Here is a 16877-nt window from a genome sequence, read left to right as displayed (position 1 = left end):
GGGAGCAGTGTACTTACCGTCCGTGCGGCTCCCTGGGCGCTCCAGAGTGACGTCAGGGCGCCCCAAGCGCATGGATCACGTGATCGCATGGATCACGTCATCCATGCGCATGGGGCGCTCTGACGTCATTCTGGAGCGCCCGGGGAGCCGCACGGACTGTAAGTATACCGCTCCCCCGCTCCTACTATGGCAACCAGGACTTTAATAGCGTCCTGGGTGCCATAGTAACACTGAAAGCATTTGGAAGACGGTTCCGTCTTCAAATGCTTTCAGTACACTTGCGTTTTTCCGGATCCGGCGGGCACCTCCGGCAACGGAAGTGCATGCCGGATCCCAACAAAGCAAGTGTGAAAGAGGCCTATGCCGGAAAAGAAAAACGCAAGTGTGAAAGTAGCCTAATTCATTTAAAGGTGTGGAAGTGTCTATATCAAACAAAGATTTTTCTTCAAGACTACAAAGTGCCGAATGAAGCTGAAGATACCTGAACCATGATAAATTTGTTGTTTTTTCTCCTTATGCTAAATCCAAACATGCTAGTAGTGATGGACGAACATCTGCTGGGACGGTTCGCGAACACGATCGCGCAAACACGATCAAATGGCAGGCGAACCTGAAAAACCTTCAGCTCATATTTGCAGCTAAGAAATAATTACTAGAAGTGCACAAATAGTCCCACAACATGGACAGTGACATACCAGATGTATTATTTGAATTTGCGATCTCCATTCATTATTTTTTTTCAATGCGAAATATCGGCAATATAATTTTCGCGTACGCGCATGCGCAAATGCACTATACAGTACCCATGCACTATAAAGAAAGTATATTGGTCCATAACACCCCGCTTTAATAATTTTTTTTAGGGGGCGACTGGTATATCACACCATATGTCTACTTTATGTTAAAATGACATTTACAAAAGGATGCTGTTTTTTTAGGACGTTAGAAGGCTTAGAATTTTAGAAGCAATTATTAAAATTTTTAAGAAAATTTCCAAAACCCACATTTTAAGGACCAGTTCAGGTCTGAAGTCACTTTGTGGGTCTTATACAGTAAAAAAACAAAAAAAAAAACTAAAATGACCCCACTGTAGAAACTTCACCCCTCAAGTTACTCAAAACTGAATTTACAAACTTTGTTAACCCTTTAGGTGTTCCACAAGAATTTTTTGGCAGATTTTCCATTTTAATACATTTTTTTCTTTAACACATCGAGGGTTAACAGTCAAACAAAACTCAATATTTATTACCCTGATTCTGCGGTTTACAGAAACACCCCACATTTGGCAGGTCGCAGAAGAAAAGGAACGCCATATGTTTTTTGGAAGGCAGATTTTGCTGAACTGGTTTTTAGATGCAATGTCCCACTTGAAGCCCCCCTGATGCACTCTTGCAGTTTTATGGGTACTATTTTGAGGTACACATGATTTTTAATTGCTCTAAATTACGATTTTTGTGAGGCAAGGTAACCAAAAAATTTCTGTTTTGCCACAGTTTTTTATTTTTGACAACATTCATGTGACAGGGTGCTATCATGTGCTATTTTTATAGAGCAGGTTGTTACGGACGCGATGATATCAAATATGTCTACTTTCTTTGTTTATTTGCTTCAGTTTTACATAAAGCATTTTTGAAAAAAAAATATGTTTTTGTGTCTCCATTTTCTGTTTTTGTGTCTCCATTTTTTTGTGTCTCCATTTAGCTTTTTCTGAATGGTTACCATGGCTGCCGGGACGCTAAAGTCCTGGCAGCCATGGTAAGTGTAGTGGGGAGCGGGGGAGCAGTGTACTTACCGTCCGTGCGGCTCCCTGGGCGCTCCAGAGTGACGTCAGGGCGCCCCAAGCGCATGGATCACGTGATCGCATGGATCACGTCATCCATGCGCATGGGGCGCTCTGACGTCATTCTGGAGCGCCCGGGGAGCCGCACGGACTGTAAGTATACCGCTCCCCCGCTCCTACTATGGCAACCAGGACTTTAATAGCGTCCTGGGTGCCATAGTAACACTGAAAGCATTTGGAAGACGGTTCCGTCTTCAAATGCTTTCAGTACACTTGCGTTTTTCCGGATCCGGCGGGCACCTCCGGCAACGGAAGTGCATGCCGGATCCCAACAAAGCAAGTGTGAAAGAGGCCTATGCCGGAAAAGAAAAACGCAAGTGTGAAAGTAGCCTAATTCATTTAAAGGTGTGGAAGTGTCTATATCAAACAAAGATTTTTCTTCAAGACTACAAAGTGCCGAATGAAGCTGAAGATACCTGAACCATGATAAATTTGTTGTTTTTTCTCCTTATGCTAAATCCAAACATGCTAGTAGTGATGGACGAACATCTGCTGGGACGGTTCGCGAACACGATCGCGCAAACACGATCAAATGGCAGGCGAACCTGAAAAACCTTCAGCTCATATTTGCAGCTAAGAAATAATTACTAGAAGTGCACAAATAGTCCCACAACATGGACAGTGACATACCAGATGTATTATTTGAATTTGCGATCTCCATTCATTATTTTTTTTCAATGCGAAATATCGGCAATATAATTTTCGCGTACGCGCATGCGCAAATGCACTATACAGTACCCATGCACTATAAAGAAAGTATATTGGTCCATAACACCCCGCTTTAATAATTTTTTTTAGGGGGCGACTGGTATATCACACCATATGTCTACTTTATGTTAAAATGACATTTACAAAAGGATGCTGTTTTTTTAGGACGTTAGAAGGCTTAGAATTTTAGAAGCAATTATTAAAATTTTTAAGAAAATTTCCAAAACCCACATTTTAAGGACCAGTTCAGGTCTGAAGTCACTTTGTGGGTCTTATACAGTAAAAAAACAAAAAAAAAAACTAAAATGACCCCACTGTAGAAACTTCACCCCTCAAGTTACTCAAAACTGAATTTACAAACTTTGTTAACCCTTTAGGTGTTCCACAAGAATTTTTTGGCAGATTTTCCATTTTAATACATTTTTTTCTTTAACACATCGAGGGTTAACAGTCAAACAAAACTCAATATTTATTACCCTGATTCTGCGGTTTACAGAAACACCCCACATTTGGCAGGTCGCAGAAGAAAAGGAACGCCATATGTTTTTTGGAAGGCAGATTTTGCTGAACTGGTTTTTAGATGCAATGTCCCACTTGAAGCCCCCCTGATGCACTCTTGCAGTTTTATGGGTACTATTTTGAGGTACACATGATTTTTAATTGCTCTAAATTACGATTTTTGTGAGGCAAGGTAACCAAAAAATTTCTGTTTTGCCACAGTTTTTTATTTTTGACAACATTCATGTGACAGGGTGCTATCATGTGCTATTTTTATAGAGCAGGTTGTTACGGACGCGATGATATCAAATATGTCTACTTTCTTTGTTTATTTGCTTCAGTTTTACATAAAGCATTTTTGAAAAAAAAATATGTTTTTGTGTCTCCATTTTCTGTTTTTGTGTCTCCATTTTTTTGTGTCTCCATTTAGCTTTTTCTGAATGGTTACCATGGCTGCCGGGACGCTAAAGTCCTGGCAGCCATGGTAAGTGTAGTGGGGAGCGGGGGAGCAGTGTACTTACCGTCCGTGCGGCTCCCTGGGCGCTCCAGAGTGACGTCAGGGCGCCCCAAGCGCATGGATCACGTGATCGCATGGATCACGTCATCCATGCGCATGGGGCGCTCTGACGTCATTCTGGAGCGCCCGGGGAGCCGCACGGACTGTAAGTATACCGCTCCCCCGCTCCTACTATGGCAACCAGGACTTTAATAGCGTCCTGGGTGCCATAGTAACACTGAAAGCATTTGGAAGACGGTTCCGTCTTCAAATGCTTTCAGTACACTTGCGTTTTTCCGGATCCGGCGGGCACCTCCGGCAACGGAAGTGCATGCCGGATCCCAACAAAGCAAGTGTGAAAGAGGCCTATGCCGGAAAAGAAAAACGCAAGTGTGAAAGTAGCCTAATTCATTTAAAGGTGTGGAAGTGTCTATATCAAACAAAGATTTTTCTTCAAGACTACAAAGTGCCGAATGAAGCTGAAGATACCTGAACCATGATAAATTTGTTGTTTTTTCTCCTTATGCTAAATCCAAACATGCTAGTAGTGATGGACGAACATCTGCTGGGACGGTTCGCGAACACGATCGCGCAAACACGATCAAATGGCAGGCGAACCTGAAAAACCTTCAGCTCATATTTGCAACTAAGAAATAATTACTAGAAGTGCACAAATAGTCCCACAACATGGACAGTGACATACCAGATGTATTATTTGAATTTGCGATCTCCATTCATTATTTTTTTTCAATGCGAAATATCGGCAATATAATTTTCGCGTACGCGCATGCGCAAATGCACTATACAGTACCCATGCACTATAAAGAAAGTATATTGGTCCATAACACCCCGCTTTAATAATTTTTTTTAGGGGGCGACTGGTATATCACACCATATGTCTACTTTATGTTAAAATGACATTTACAAAAGGATGCTGTTTTTTTAGGACGTTAGAAGGCTTAGAATTTTAGAAGCAATTATTAAAATTTTTAAGAAAATTTCCAAAACCCACATTTTAAGGACCAGTTCAGGTCTGAAGTCACTTTGTGGGTCTTATACAGTAAAAAAACAAAAAAAAAAACTAAAATGACCCCACTGTAGAAACTTCACCCCTCAAGTTACTCAAAACTGAATTTACAAACTTTGTTAACCCTTTAGGTGTTCCACAAGAATTTTTTGGCAGATTTTCCATTTTAATACATTTTTTTCTTTAACACATCGAGGGTTAACAGTCAAACAAAACTCAATATTTATTACCCTGATTCTGCGGTTTACAGAAACACCCCACATTTGGCAGGTCGCAGAAGAAAAGGAACGCCATATGTTTTTTGGAAGGCAGATTTTGCTGAACTGGTTTTTAGATGCAATGTCCCACTTGAAGCCCCCCTGATGCACTCTTGCAGTTTTATGGGTACTATTTTGAGGTACACATGATTTTTAATTGCTCTAAATTACGATTTTTGTGAGGCAAGGTAACCAAAAAATTTCTGTTTTGCCACAGTTTTTTATTTTTGACAACATTCATGTGACAGGGTGCTATCATGTGCTATTTTTATAGAGCAGGTTGTTACGGACGCGATGATATCAAATATGTCTACTTTCTTTGTTTATTTGCTTCAGTTTTACATAAAGCATTTTTGAAAAAAAAATATGTTTTTGTGTCTCCATTTTCTGTTTTTGTGTCTCCATTTTTTTGTGTCTCCATTTAGCTTTTTCTGAATGGTTACCATGGCTGCCGGGACGCTAAAGTCCTGGCAGCCATGGTAAGTGTAGTGGGGAGCGGGGGAGCAGTGTACTTACCGTCCGTGCGGCTCCCTGGGCGCTCCAGAGTGACGTCAGGGCGCCCCAAGCGCATGGATCACGTGATCGCATGGATCACGTCATCCATGCGCATGGGGCGCTCTGACGTCATTCTGGAGCGCCCGGGGAGCCGCACGGACTGTAAGTATACCGCTCCCCCGCTCCTACTATGGCAACCAGGACTTTAATAGCGTCCTGGGTGCCATAGTAACACTGAAAGCATTTGGAAGACGGTTCCGTCTTCAAATGCTTTCAGTACACTTGCGTTTTTTCCGGATCCGGCGGGCACCTCCGGCAACGGAAGTGCATGCCGGATCCCAACAAAGCAAGTGTGAAAGAGGCCTATGCCGGAAAAGAAAAACGCAAGTGTGAAAGTAGCCTAATTCATTTAAAGGTGTGGAAGTGTCTATATCAAACAAAGATTTTTCTTCAAGACTACAAAGTGCCGAATGAAGCTGAAGATACCTGAACCATGATAAATTTGTTGTTTTTTCTCCTTATGCTAAATCCAAACATGCTAGTAGTGATGGACGAACATCTGCTGGGACGGTTCGCGAACACGATCGCGCAAACACGATCAAATGGCAGGCGAACCTGAAAAACCTTCAGCTCATATTTGCAGCTAAGAAATAATTACTAGAAGTGCACAAATAGTCCCACAACATGGACAGTGACATACCAGATGTATTATTTGAATTTGCGATCTCCATTCATTATTTTTTTTCAATGCGAAATATCGGCAATATAATTTTCGCGTACGCGCATGCGCAAATGCACTATACAGTACCCATGCACTATAAAGAAAGTATATTGGTCCATAACACCCCGCTTTAATAATTTTTTTTAGAGGGGCGACTGGTATATCACACCATATGTCTACTTTATGTTAAAATGACATTTACAAAAGGATGCTGTTTTTTTAGGACGTTAGAAGGCTTAGAATTTTAGAAGCAATTATTAAAATTTTTAAGAAAATTTCCAAAACCCACATTTTAAGGACCAGTTCAGGTCTGAAGTCACTTTGTGGGTCTTATACAGTAAAAAAACAAAAAAAAAAACTAAAATGACCCCACTGTAGAAACTTCACCCCTCAAGTTACTCAAAACTGAATTTACAAACTTTGTTAACCCTTTAGGTGTTCCACAAGAATTTTTTGGCAGATTTTCCATTTTAATACATTTTTTTCTTTAACACATCGAGGGTTAACAGTCAAACAAAACTCAATATTTATTACCCTGATTCTGCGGTTTACAGAAACACCCCACATTTGGCAGGTCGCAGAAGAAAAGGAACGCCATATGTTTTTTGGAAGGCAGATTTTGCTGAACTGGTTTTTAGATGCAATGTCCCACTTGAAGCCCCCCTGATGCACTCTTGCAGTTTTATGGGTACTATTTTGAGGTACACATGATTTTTAATTGCTCTAAATTACGATTTTTGTGAGGCAAGGTAACCAAAAAATTTCTGTTTTGCCACAGTTTTTTATTTTTGACAACATTCATGTGACAGGGTGCTATCATGTGCTATTTTTATAGAGCAGGTTGTTACGGACGCGATGATATCAAATATGTCTACTTTCTTTGTTTATTTGCTTCAGTTTTACATAAAGCATTTTTGAAAAAAAAATATGTTTTTGTGTCTCCATTTTCTGTTTTTGTGTCTCCATTTTTTTGTGTCTCCATTTAGCTTTTTCTGAATGGTTACCATGGCTGCCGGGACGCTAAAGTCCTGGCAGCCATGGTAAGTGTAGTGGGGAGCGGGGGAGCAGTGTACTTACCGTCCGTGCGGCTCCCTGGGCGCTCCAGAGTGACGTCAGGGCGCCCCAAGCGCATGGATCACGTGATCGCATGGATCACGTCATCCATGCGCATGGGGCGCTCTGACGTCATTCTGGAGCGCCCGGGGAGCCGCACGGACTGTAAGTATACCGCTCCCCCGCTCCTACTATGGCAACCAGGACTTTAATAGCGTCCTGGGTGCCATAGTAACACTGAAAGCATTTGGAAGACGGTTCCGTCTTCAAATGCTTTCAGTACACTTGCGTTTTTCCGGATCCGGCGGGCACCTCCGGCAACGGAAGTGCATGCCGGATCCCAACAAAGCAAGTGTGAAAGAGGCCTATGCCGGAAAAGAAAAACGCAAGTGTGAAAGTAGCCTAATTCATTTAAAGGTGTGGAAGTGTCTATATCAAACAAAGATTTTTCTTCAAGACTACAAAGTGCCGAATGAAGCTGAAGATACCTGAACCATGATAAATTTGTTGTTTTTTCTCCTTATGCTAAATCCAAACATGCTAGTAGTGATGGACGAACATCTGCTGGGACGGTTCGCGAACACGATCGCGCAAACACGATCAAATGGCAGGCGAACCTGAAAAACCTTCAGCTCATATTTGCAGCTAAGAAATAATTACTAGAAGTGCACAAATAGTCCCACAACATGGACAGTGACATACCAGATGTATTATTTGAATTTGCGATCTCCATTCATTATTTTTTTTCAATGCGAAATATCGGCAATATAATTTTCGCGTACGCGCATGCGCAAATGCACTATACAGTACCCATGCACTATAAAGAAAGTATATTGGTCCATAACACCCCGCTTTAATAATTTTTTTTAGAGGGGCGACTGGTATATCACACCATATGTCTACTTTATGTTAAAATGACATTTACAAAAGGATGCTGTTTTTTTAGGACGTTAGAAGGCTTAGAATTTTAGAAGCAATTATTAAAATTTTTAAGAAAATTTCCAAAACCCACATTTTAAGGACCAGTTCAGGTCTGAAGTCACTTTGTGGGTCTTATACAGTAAAAAAACAAAAAAAAAAACTAAAATGACCCCACTGTAGAAACTTCACCCCTCAAGTTACTCAAAACTGAATTTACAAACTTTGTTAACCCTTTAGGTGTTCCACAAGAATTTTTTGGCAGATTTTCCATTTTAATACATTTTTTTCTTTAACACATCGAGGGTTAACAGTCAAACAAAACTCAATATTTATTACCCTGATTCTGCGGTTTACAGAAACACCCCACATTTGGCAGGTCGCAGAAGAAAAGGAACGCCATATGTTTTTTGGAAGGCAGATTTTGCTGAACTGGTTTTTAGATGCAATGTCCCACTTGAAGCCCCCCTGATGCACTCTTGCAGTTTTATGGGTACTATTTTGAGGTACACATGATTTTTAATTGCTCTAAATTACGATTTTTGTGAGGCAAGGTAACCAAAAAATTTCTGTTTTGCCACAGTTTTTTATTTTTGACAACATTCATGTGACAGGGTGCTATCATGTGCTATTTTTATAGAGCAGGTTGTTACGGACGCGATGATATCAAATATGTCTACTTTCTTTGTTTATTTGCTTCAGTTTTACATAAAGCATTTTTGAAAAAAAAATATGTTTTTGTGTCTCCATTTTCTGTTTTTGTGTCTCCATTTTTTTGTGTCTCCATTTAGCTTTTTCTGAATGGTTACCATGGCTGCCGGGACGCTAAAGTCCTGGCAGCCATGGTAAGTGTAGTGGGGAGCGGGGGAGCAGTGTACTTACCGTCCGTGCGGCTCCCTGGGCGCTCCAGAGTGACGTCAGGGCGCCCCAAGCGCATGGATCACGTGATCGCATGGATCACGTCATCCATGCGCATGGGGCGCTCTGACGTCATTCTGGAGCGCCCGGGGAGCCGCACGGACTGTAAGTATACCGCTCCCCCGCTCCTACTATGGCAACCAGGACTTTAATAGCGTCCTGGGTGCCATAGTAACACTGAAAGCATTTGGAAGACGGTTCCGTCTTCAAATGCTTTCAGTACACTTGCGTTTTTTCCGGATCCGGCGGGCACCTCCGGCAACGGAAGTGCATGCCGGATCCCAACAAAGCAAGTGTGAAAGAGGCCTATGCCGGAAAAGAAAAACGCAAGTGTGAAAGTAGCCTAATTCATTTAAAGGTGTGGAAGTGTCTATATCAAACAAAGATTTTTCTTCAAGACTACAAAGTGCCGAATGAAGCTGAAGATACCTGAACCATGATAAATTTGTTGTTTTTTCTCCTTATGCTAAATCCAAACATGCTAGTAGTGATGGACGAACATCTGCTGGGACGGTTCGCGAACACGATCGCGCAAACACGATCAAATGGCAGGCGAACCTGAAAAACCTTCAGCTCATATTTGCAGCTAAGAAATAATTACTAGAAGTGCACAAATAGTCCCACAACATGGACAGTGACATACCAGATGTATTATTTGAATTTGCGATCTCCATTCATTATTTTTTTTCAATGCGAAATATCGGCAATATAATTTTCGCGTACGCGCATGCGCAAATGCACTATACAGTACCCATGCACTATAAAGAAAGTATATTGGTCCATAACACCCCGCTTTAATAATTTTTTTTAGGGGGCGACTGGTATATCACACCATATGTCTACTTTATGTTAAAATGACATTTACAAAAGGATGCTGTTTTTTTAGGACGTTAGAAGGCTTAGAATTTTAGAAGCAATTATTAAAATTTTTAAGAAAATTTCCAAAACCCACATTTTAAGGACCAGTTCAGGTCTGAAGTCACTTTGTGGGTCTTATACAGTAAAAAAAACAAAAAAAAAAACTAAAATGACCCCACTGTAGAAACTTCACCCCTCAAGTTACTCAAAACTGAATTTACAAACTTTGTTAACCCTTTAGGTGTTCCACAAGAATTTTTTGGCGGATTTTCCATTTTAATACATTTTTTTCTTTAACACATCGAGGGTTAACAGTCAAACAAAACTCAATATTTATTACCCTGATTCTGCGGTTTACAGAAACACCCCACATTTGGCAGGTCGCAGAAGAAAAGGAACGCCATATGTTTTTTGGAAGGCAGATTTTGCTGAACTGGTTTTTAGATGCAATGTCCCACTTGAAGCCCCCCTGATGCACTCTTGCAGTTTTATGGGTACTATTTTGAGGTACACATGATTTTTAATTGCTCTAAATTACGATTTTTGTGAGGCAAGGTAACCAAAAAATTTCTGTTTTGCCACAGTTTTTTATTTTTGACAACATTCATGTGACAGGGTGCTATCATGTGCTATTTTTATAGAGCAGGTTGTTACGGACGCGATGATATCAAATATGTCTACTTTCTTTGTTTATTTGCTTCAGTTTTACATAAAGCATTTTTGAAAAAAAAATATGTTTTTGTGTCTCCATTTTCTGTTTTTGTGTCTCCATTTTTTTGTGTCTCCATTTAGCTTTTTCTGAATGGTTACCATGGCTGCCGGGACGCTAAAGTCCTGGCAGCCATGGTAAGTGTAGTGGGGAGCGGGGGAGCAGTGTACTTACCGTCCGTGCGGCTCCCTGGGCGCTCCAGAGTGACGTCAGGGCGCCCCAAGCGCATGGATCACGTGATCGCATGGATCACGTCATCCATGCGCATGGGGCGCTCTGACGTCATTCTGGAGCGCCCGGGGAGCCGCACGGACTGTAAGTATACCGCTCCCCCGCTCCTACTATGGCAACCAGGACTTTAATAGCGTCCTGGGTGCCATAGTAACACTGAAAGCATTTGGAAGACGGTTCCGTCTTCAAATGCTTTCAGTACACTTGCGTTTTTTCCGGATCCGGCGGGCACCTCCGGCAACGGAAGTGCATGCCGGATCCCAACAAAGCAAGTGTGAAAGAGGCCTATGCCGGAAAAGAAAAACGCAAGTGTGAAAGTAGCCTAATTCATTTAAAGGTGTGGAAGTGTCTATATCAAACAAAGATTTTTCTTCAAGACTACAAAGTGCCGAATGAAGCTGAAGATACCTGAACCATGATAAATTTGTTGTTTTTTCTCCTTATGCTAAATCCAAACATGCTAGTAGTGATGGACGAACATCTGCTGGGACGGTTCGCGAACACGATCGCGCAAACACGATCAAATGGCAGGCGAACCTGAAAAACCTTCAGCTCATATTTGCAGCTAAGAAATAATTACTAGAAGTGCACAAATAGTCCCACAACATGGACAGTGACATACCAGATGTATTATTTGAATTTGCGATCTCCATTCATTATTTTTTTTCAATGCGAAATATCGGCAATATAATTTTCGCGTACGCGCATGCGCAAATGCACTATACAGTACCCATGCACTATAAAGAAAGTATATTGGTCCATAACACCCCGCTTTAATAATTTTTTTTAGGGGGCGACTGGTATATCACACCATATGTCTACTTTATGTTAAAATGACATTTACAAAAGGATGCTGTTTTTTTAGGACGTTAGAAGGCTTAGAATTTTAGAAGCAATTATTAAAATTTTTAAGAAAATTTCCAAAACCCACATTTTAAGGACCAGTTCAGGTCTGAAGTCACTTTGTGGGTCTTATACAGTAAAAAAACAAAAAAAAAAACTAAAATGACCCCACTGTAGAAACTTCACCCCTCAAGTTACTCAAAACTGAATTTACAAACTTTGTTAACCCTTTAGGTGTTCCACAAGAATTTTTTGGCAGATTTTCCATTTTAATACATTTTTTTCTTTAACACATCGAGGGTTAACAGTCAAACAAAACTCAATATTTATTACCCTGATTCTGCGGTTTACAGAAACACCCCACATTTGGCAGGTCGCAGAAGAAAAGGAACGCCATATGTTTTTTGGAAGGCAGATTTTGCTGAACTGGTTTTTAGATGCAATGTCCCACTTGAAGCCCCCCTGATGCACTCTTGCAGTTTTATGGGTACTATTTTGAGGTACACATGATTTTTAATTGCTCTAAATTACGATTTTTGTGAGGCAAGGTAACCAAAAAATTTCTGTTTTGCCACAGTTTTTTATTTTTGACAACATTCATGTGACAGGGTGCTATCATGTGCTATTTTTATAGAGCAGGTTGTTACGGACGCGATGATATCAAATATGTCTACTTTCTTTGTTTATTTGCTTCAGTTTTACATAAAGCATTTTTGAAAAAAAAATATGTTTTTGTGTCTCCATTTTCTGTTTTTGTGTCTCCATTTTTTTGTGTCTCCATTTAGCTTTTTCTGAATGGTTACCATGGCTGCCGGGACGCTAAAGTCCTGGCAGCCATGGTAAGTGTAGTGGGGAGCGGGGGAGCAGTGTACTTACCGTCCGTGCGGCTCCCTGGGCGCTCCAGAGTGACGTCAGGGCGCCCCAAGCGCATGGATCACGTGATCGCATGGATCACGTCATCCATGCGCATGGGGCGCTCTGACGTCATTCTGGAGCGCCCGGGGAGCCGCACGGACTGTAAGTATACCGCTCCCCCGCTCCTACTATGGCAACCAGGACTTTAATAGCGTCCTGGGTGCCATAGTAACACTGAAAGCATTTGGAAGACGGTTCCGTCTTCAAATGCTTTCAGTACACTTGCGTTTTTCCGGATCCGGCGGGCACCTCCGGCAACGGAAGTGCATGCCGGATCCCAACAAAGCAAGTGTGAAAGAGGCCTATGCCGGAAAAGAAAAACGCAAGTGTGAAAGTAGCCTAATTCATTTAAAGGTGTGGAAGTGTCTATATCAAACAAAGATTTTTCTTCAAGACTACAAAGTGCCGAATGAAGCTGAAGATACCTGAACCATGATAAATTTGTTGTTTTTTCTCCTTATGCTAAATCCAAACATGCTAGTAGTGATGGACGAACATCTGCTGGGACGGTTCGCGAACACGATCGCGCAAACACGATCAAATGGCAGGCGAACCTGAAAAACCTTCAGCTCATATTTGCAGCTAAGAAATAATTACTAGAAGTGCACAAATAGTCCCACAACATGGACAGTGACATACCAGATGTATTATTTGAATTTGCGATCTCCATTCATTATTTTTTTTCAATGCGAAATATCGGCAATATAATTTTCGCGTACGCGCATGCGCAAATGCACTATACAGTACCCATGCACTATAAAGAAAGTATATTGGTCCATAACACCCCGCTTTAATAATTTTTTTTAGGGGGCGACTGGTATATCACACCATATGTCTACTTTATGTTAAAATGACATTTACAAAAGGATGCTGTTTTTTTAGGACGTTAGAAGGCTTAGAATTTTAGAAGCAATTATTAAAATTTTTAAGAAAATTTCCAAAACCCACATTTTAAGGACCAGTTCAGGTCTGAAGTCACTTTGTGGGTCTTATACAGTAAAAAAACAAAAAAAAAAACTAAAATGACCCCACTGTAGAAACTTCCCCCCTCAAGTTACTCAAAACTGAATTTACAAACTTTGTTAACCCTTTAGGTGTTCCACAAGAATTTTTTGGCAGATTTTCCATTTTAATACATTTTTTTCTTTAACACATCGAGGGTTAACAGTCAAACAAAACTCAATATTTATTACCCTGATTCTGCGGTTTACAGAAACACCCCACATTTGGCAGGTCGCAGAAGAAAAGGAACGCCATATGTTTTTTGGAAGGCAGATTTTGCTGAACTGGTTTTTAGATGCAATGTCCCACTTGAAGCCCCCCTGATGCACTCTTGCAGTTTTATGGGTACTATTTTGAGGTACACATGATTTTTAATTGCTCTAAATTACGATTTTTGTGAGGCAAGGTAACCAAAAAATTTCTGTTTTGCCACAGTTTTTTATTTTTGACAACATTCATGTGACAGGGTGCTATCATGTGCTATTTTTATAGAGCAGGTTGTTACGGACGCGATGATATCAAATATGTCTACTTTCTTTGTTTATTTGCTTCAGTTTTACATAAAGCATTTTTGAAAAAAAAATATGTTTTTGTGTCTCCATTTTCTGTTTTTGTGTCTCCATTTTTTTGTGTCTCCATTTAGCTTTTTCTGAATGGTTACCATGGCTGCCGGGACGCTAAAGTCCTGGCAGCCATGGTAAGTGTAGTGGGGAGCGGGGGAGCAGTGTACTTACCGTCCGTGCGGCTCCCTGGGCGCTCCAGAGTGACGTCAGGGCGCCCCAAGCGCATGGATCACGTGATCGCATGGATCACGTCATCCATGCGCATGGGGCGCTCTGACGTCATTCTGGAGCGCCCGGGGAGCCGCACGGACTGTAAGTATACCGCTCCCCCGCTCCTACTATGGCAACCAGGACTTTAATAGCGTCCTGGGTGCCATAGTAACACTGAAAGCATTTGGAAGACGGTTCCGTCTTTAAATGCTTTCAGTACACTTGCGTTTTTCCGGATCCGGCGGGCACCTCCGGCAACGGAAGTGCATGCCGGATCCCAACAAAGCAAGTGTGAAAGAGGCCTATGCCGGAAAAGAAAAACGCAAGTGTGAAAGTAGCCTAATTCATTTAAAGGTGTGGAAGTGTCTATATCAAACAAAGATTTTTCTTCAAGACTACAAAGTGCCGAATGAAGCTGAAGATACCTGAACCATGATAAATTTGTTGTTTTTTCTCCTTATGCTAAATCCAAACATGCTAGTAGTGATGGACGAACATCTGCTGGGACGGTTCGCGAACACGATCGCGCAAACACGATCAAATGGCAGGCGAACCTGAAAAACCTTCAGCTCATATTTGCAGCTAAGAAATAATTACTAGAAGTGCACAAATAGTCCCACAACATGGACAGTGACATACCAGATGTATTATTTGAATTTGCGATCTCCATTCATTATTTTTTTTCAATGCGAAATATCGGCAATATAATTTTCGCGTACGCGCATGCGCAAATGCACTATACAGTACCCATGCACTATAAAGAAAGTATATTGGTCCATAACACCCCGCTTTAATAATTTTTTTTAGGGGGCGACTGGTATATCACACCATATGTCTACTTTATGTTAAAATGACATTTACAAAAGGATGCTGTTTTTTTAGGACGTTAGAAGGCTTAGAATTTTAGAAGCAATTATTAAAATTTTTAAGAAAATTTCCAAAACCCACATTTTAAGGACCAGTTCAGGTCTGAAGTCACTTTGTGGGTCTTATACAGTAAAAAAACAAAAAAAAAACCTAAAATGACCCCACTGTAGAAACTTCACCCCTCAAGTTACTCAAAACTGAATTTACAAACTTTGTTAACCCTTTAGGTGTTCCACAAGAATTTTTTGGCAGATTTTCCATTTTAATACATTTTTTTCTTTAACACATCGAGGGTTAACAGTCAAACAAAACTCAATATTTATTACCCTGATTCTGCGGTTTACAGAAACACCCCACATTTGGCAGGTCGCAGAAGAAAAGGAACGCCATATGTTTTTTGGAAGGCAGATTTTGCTGAACTGGTTTTTAGATGCAATGTCCCACTTGAAGCCCCCCTGATGCACTCTTGCAGTTTTATGGGTACTATTTTGAGGTACACATGATTTTTAATTGCTCTAAATTACGATTTTTGTGAGGCAAGGTAACCAAAAAATTTCTGTTTTGCCACAGTTTTTTATTTTTGACAACATTCATGTGACAGGGTGCTATCATGTGCTATTTTTATAGAGCAGGTTGTTACGGACGCGATGATATCAAATATGTCTACTTTCTTTGTTTATTTGCTTCAGTTTTACATAAAGCATTTTTGAAAAAAAAATATGTTTTTGTGTCTCCATTTTCTGTTTTTGTGTCTCCATTTTTTTGTGTCTCCATTTAGCTTTTTCTGAATGGTTACCATGGCTGCCGGGACGCTAAAGTCCTGGCAGCCATGGTAAGTGTAGTGGGGAGCGGGGGAGCAGTGTACTTACCGTCCGTGCGGCTCCCTGGGCGCTCCAGAGTGACGTCAGGGCGCCCCAAGCGCATGGATCACGTGATCGCATGGATCACGTCATCCATGCGCATGGGGCGCTCTGACGTCATTCTGGAGCGCCCGGGGAGCCGCACGGACTGTAAGTATACCGCTCCCCCGCTCCTACTATGGCAACCAGGACTTTAATAGCGTCCTGGGTGCCATAGTAACACTGAAAGCATTTGGAAGACGGTTCCGTCTTCAAATGCTTTCAGTACACTTGCGTTTTTCCGGATCCGGCGGGCACCTCCGGCAACGGAAGTGCATGCCGGATCCCAACAAAGCAAGTGTGAAAGAGGCCTATGCCGGAAAAGAAAAACGCAAGTGTGAAAGTAGCCTAATTCATTTAAAGGTGTGGAAGTGTCTATATCAAACAAAGATTTTTCTTCAAGACTACAAAGTGCCGAATGAAGCTGAAGATACCTGAACCATGATAAATTTGTTGTTTTTTCTCCTTATGCTAAATCCAAACATGCTAGTAGTGATGGACGAACATCTGCTGGGACGGTTCGCGAACACGATCGCGCAAACACGATCAAATGGCAGGCGAACCTGAAAAACCTTCAGCTCATATTTGCAGCTAAGAAATAATTACTAGAAGTGCACAAATAGTCCCACAACATGGACAGTGACATACCAGATGTATTATTTGAATTTGCGATCTCCATTCATTATTTTTTTTCAATGCGAAATATCGGCAATATAATTTTCGCGTACGCGCATGCGCAAATGCACTATACAGTACCCATGCACTATAAAGAAAGTATATTGGTCCATAACACCCCGCTTTAATAATTTTTTTTAGGGGGCGACTGGTATATCACACCATATGTCTACT

Source organism: Bufo bufo, chromosome 1 (assembly GCF_905171765.1).
Source record: "Bufo bufo chromosome 1, aBufBuf1.1, whole genome shotgun sequence".
In the NCBI taxonomy this organism is placed as follows: Eukaryota; Metazoa; Chordata; class Amphibia; order Anura; family Bufonidae; genus Bufo; species Bufo bufo.
The sequence above is the reverse complement of the archived record's forward strand: the minus strand, read 5'-3'. Positions refer to the sequence as shown.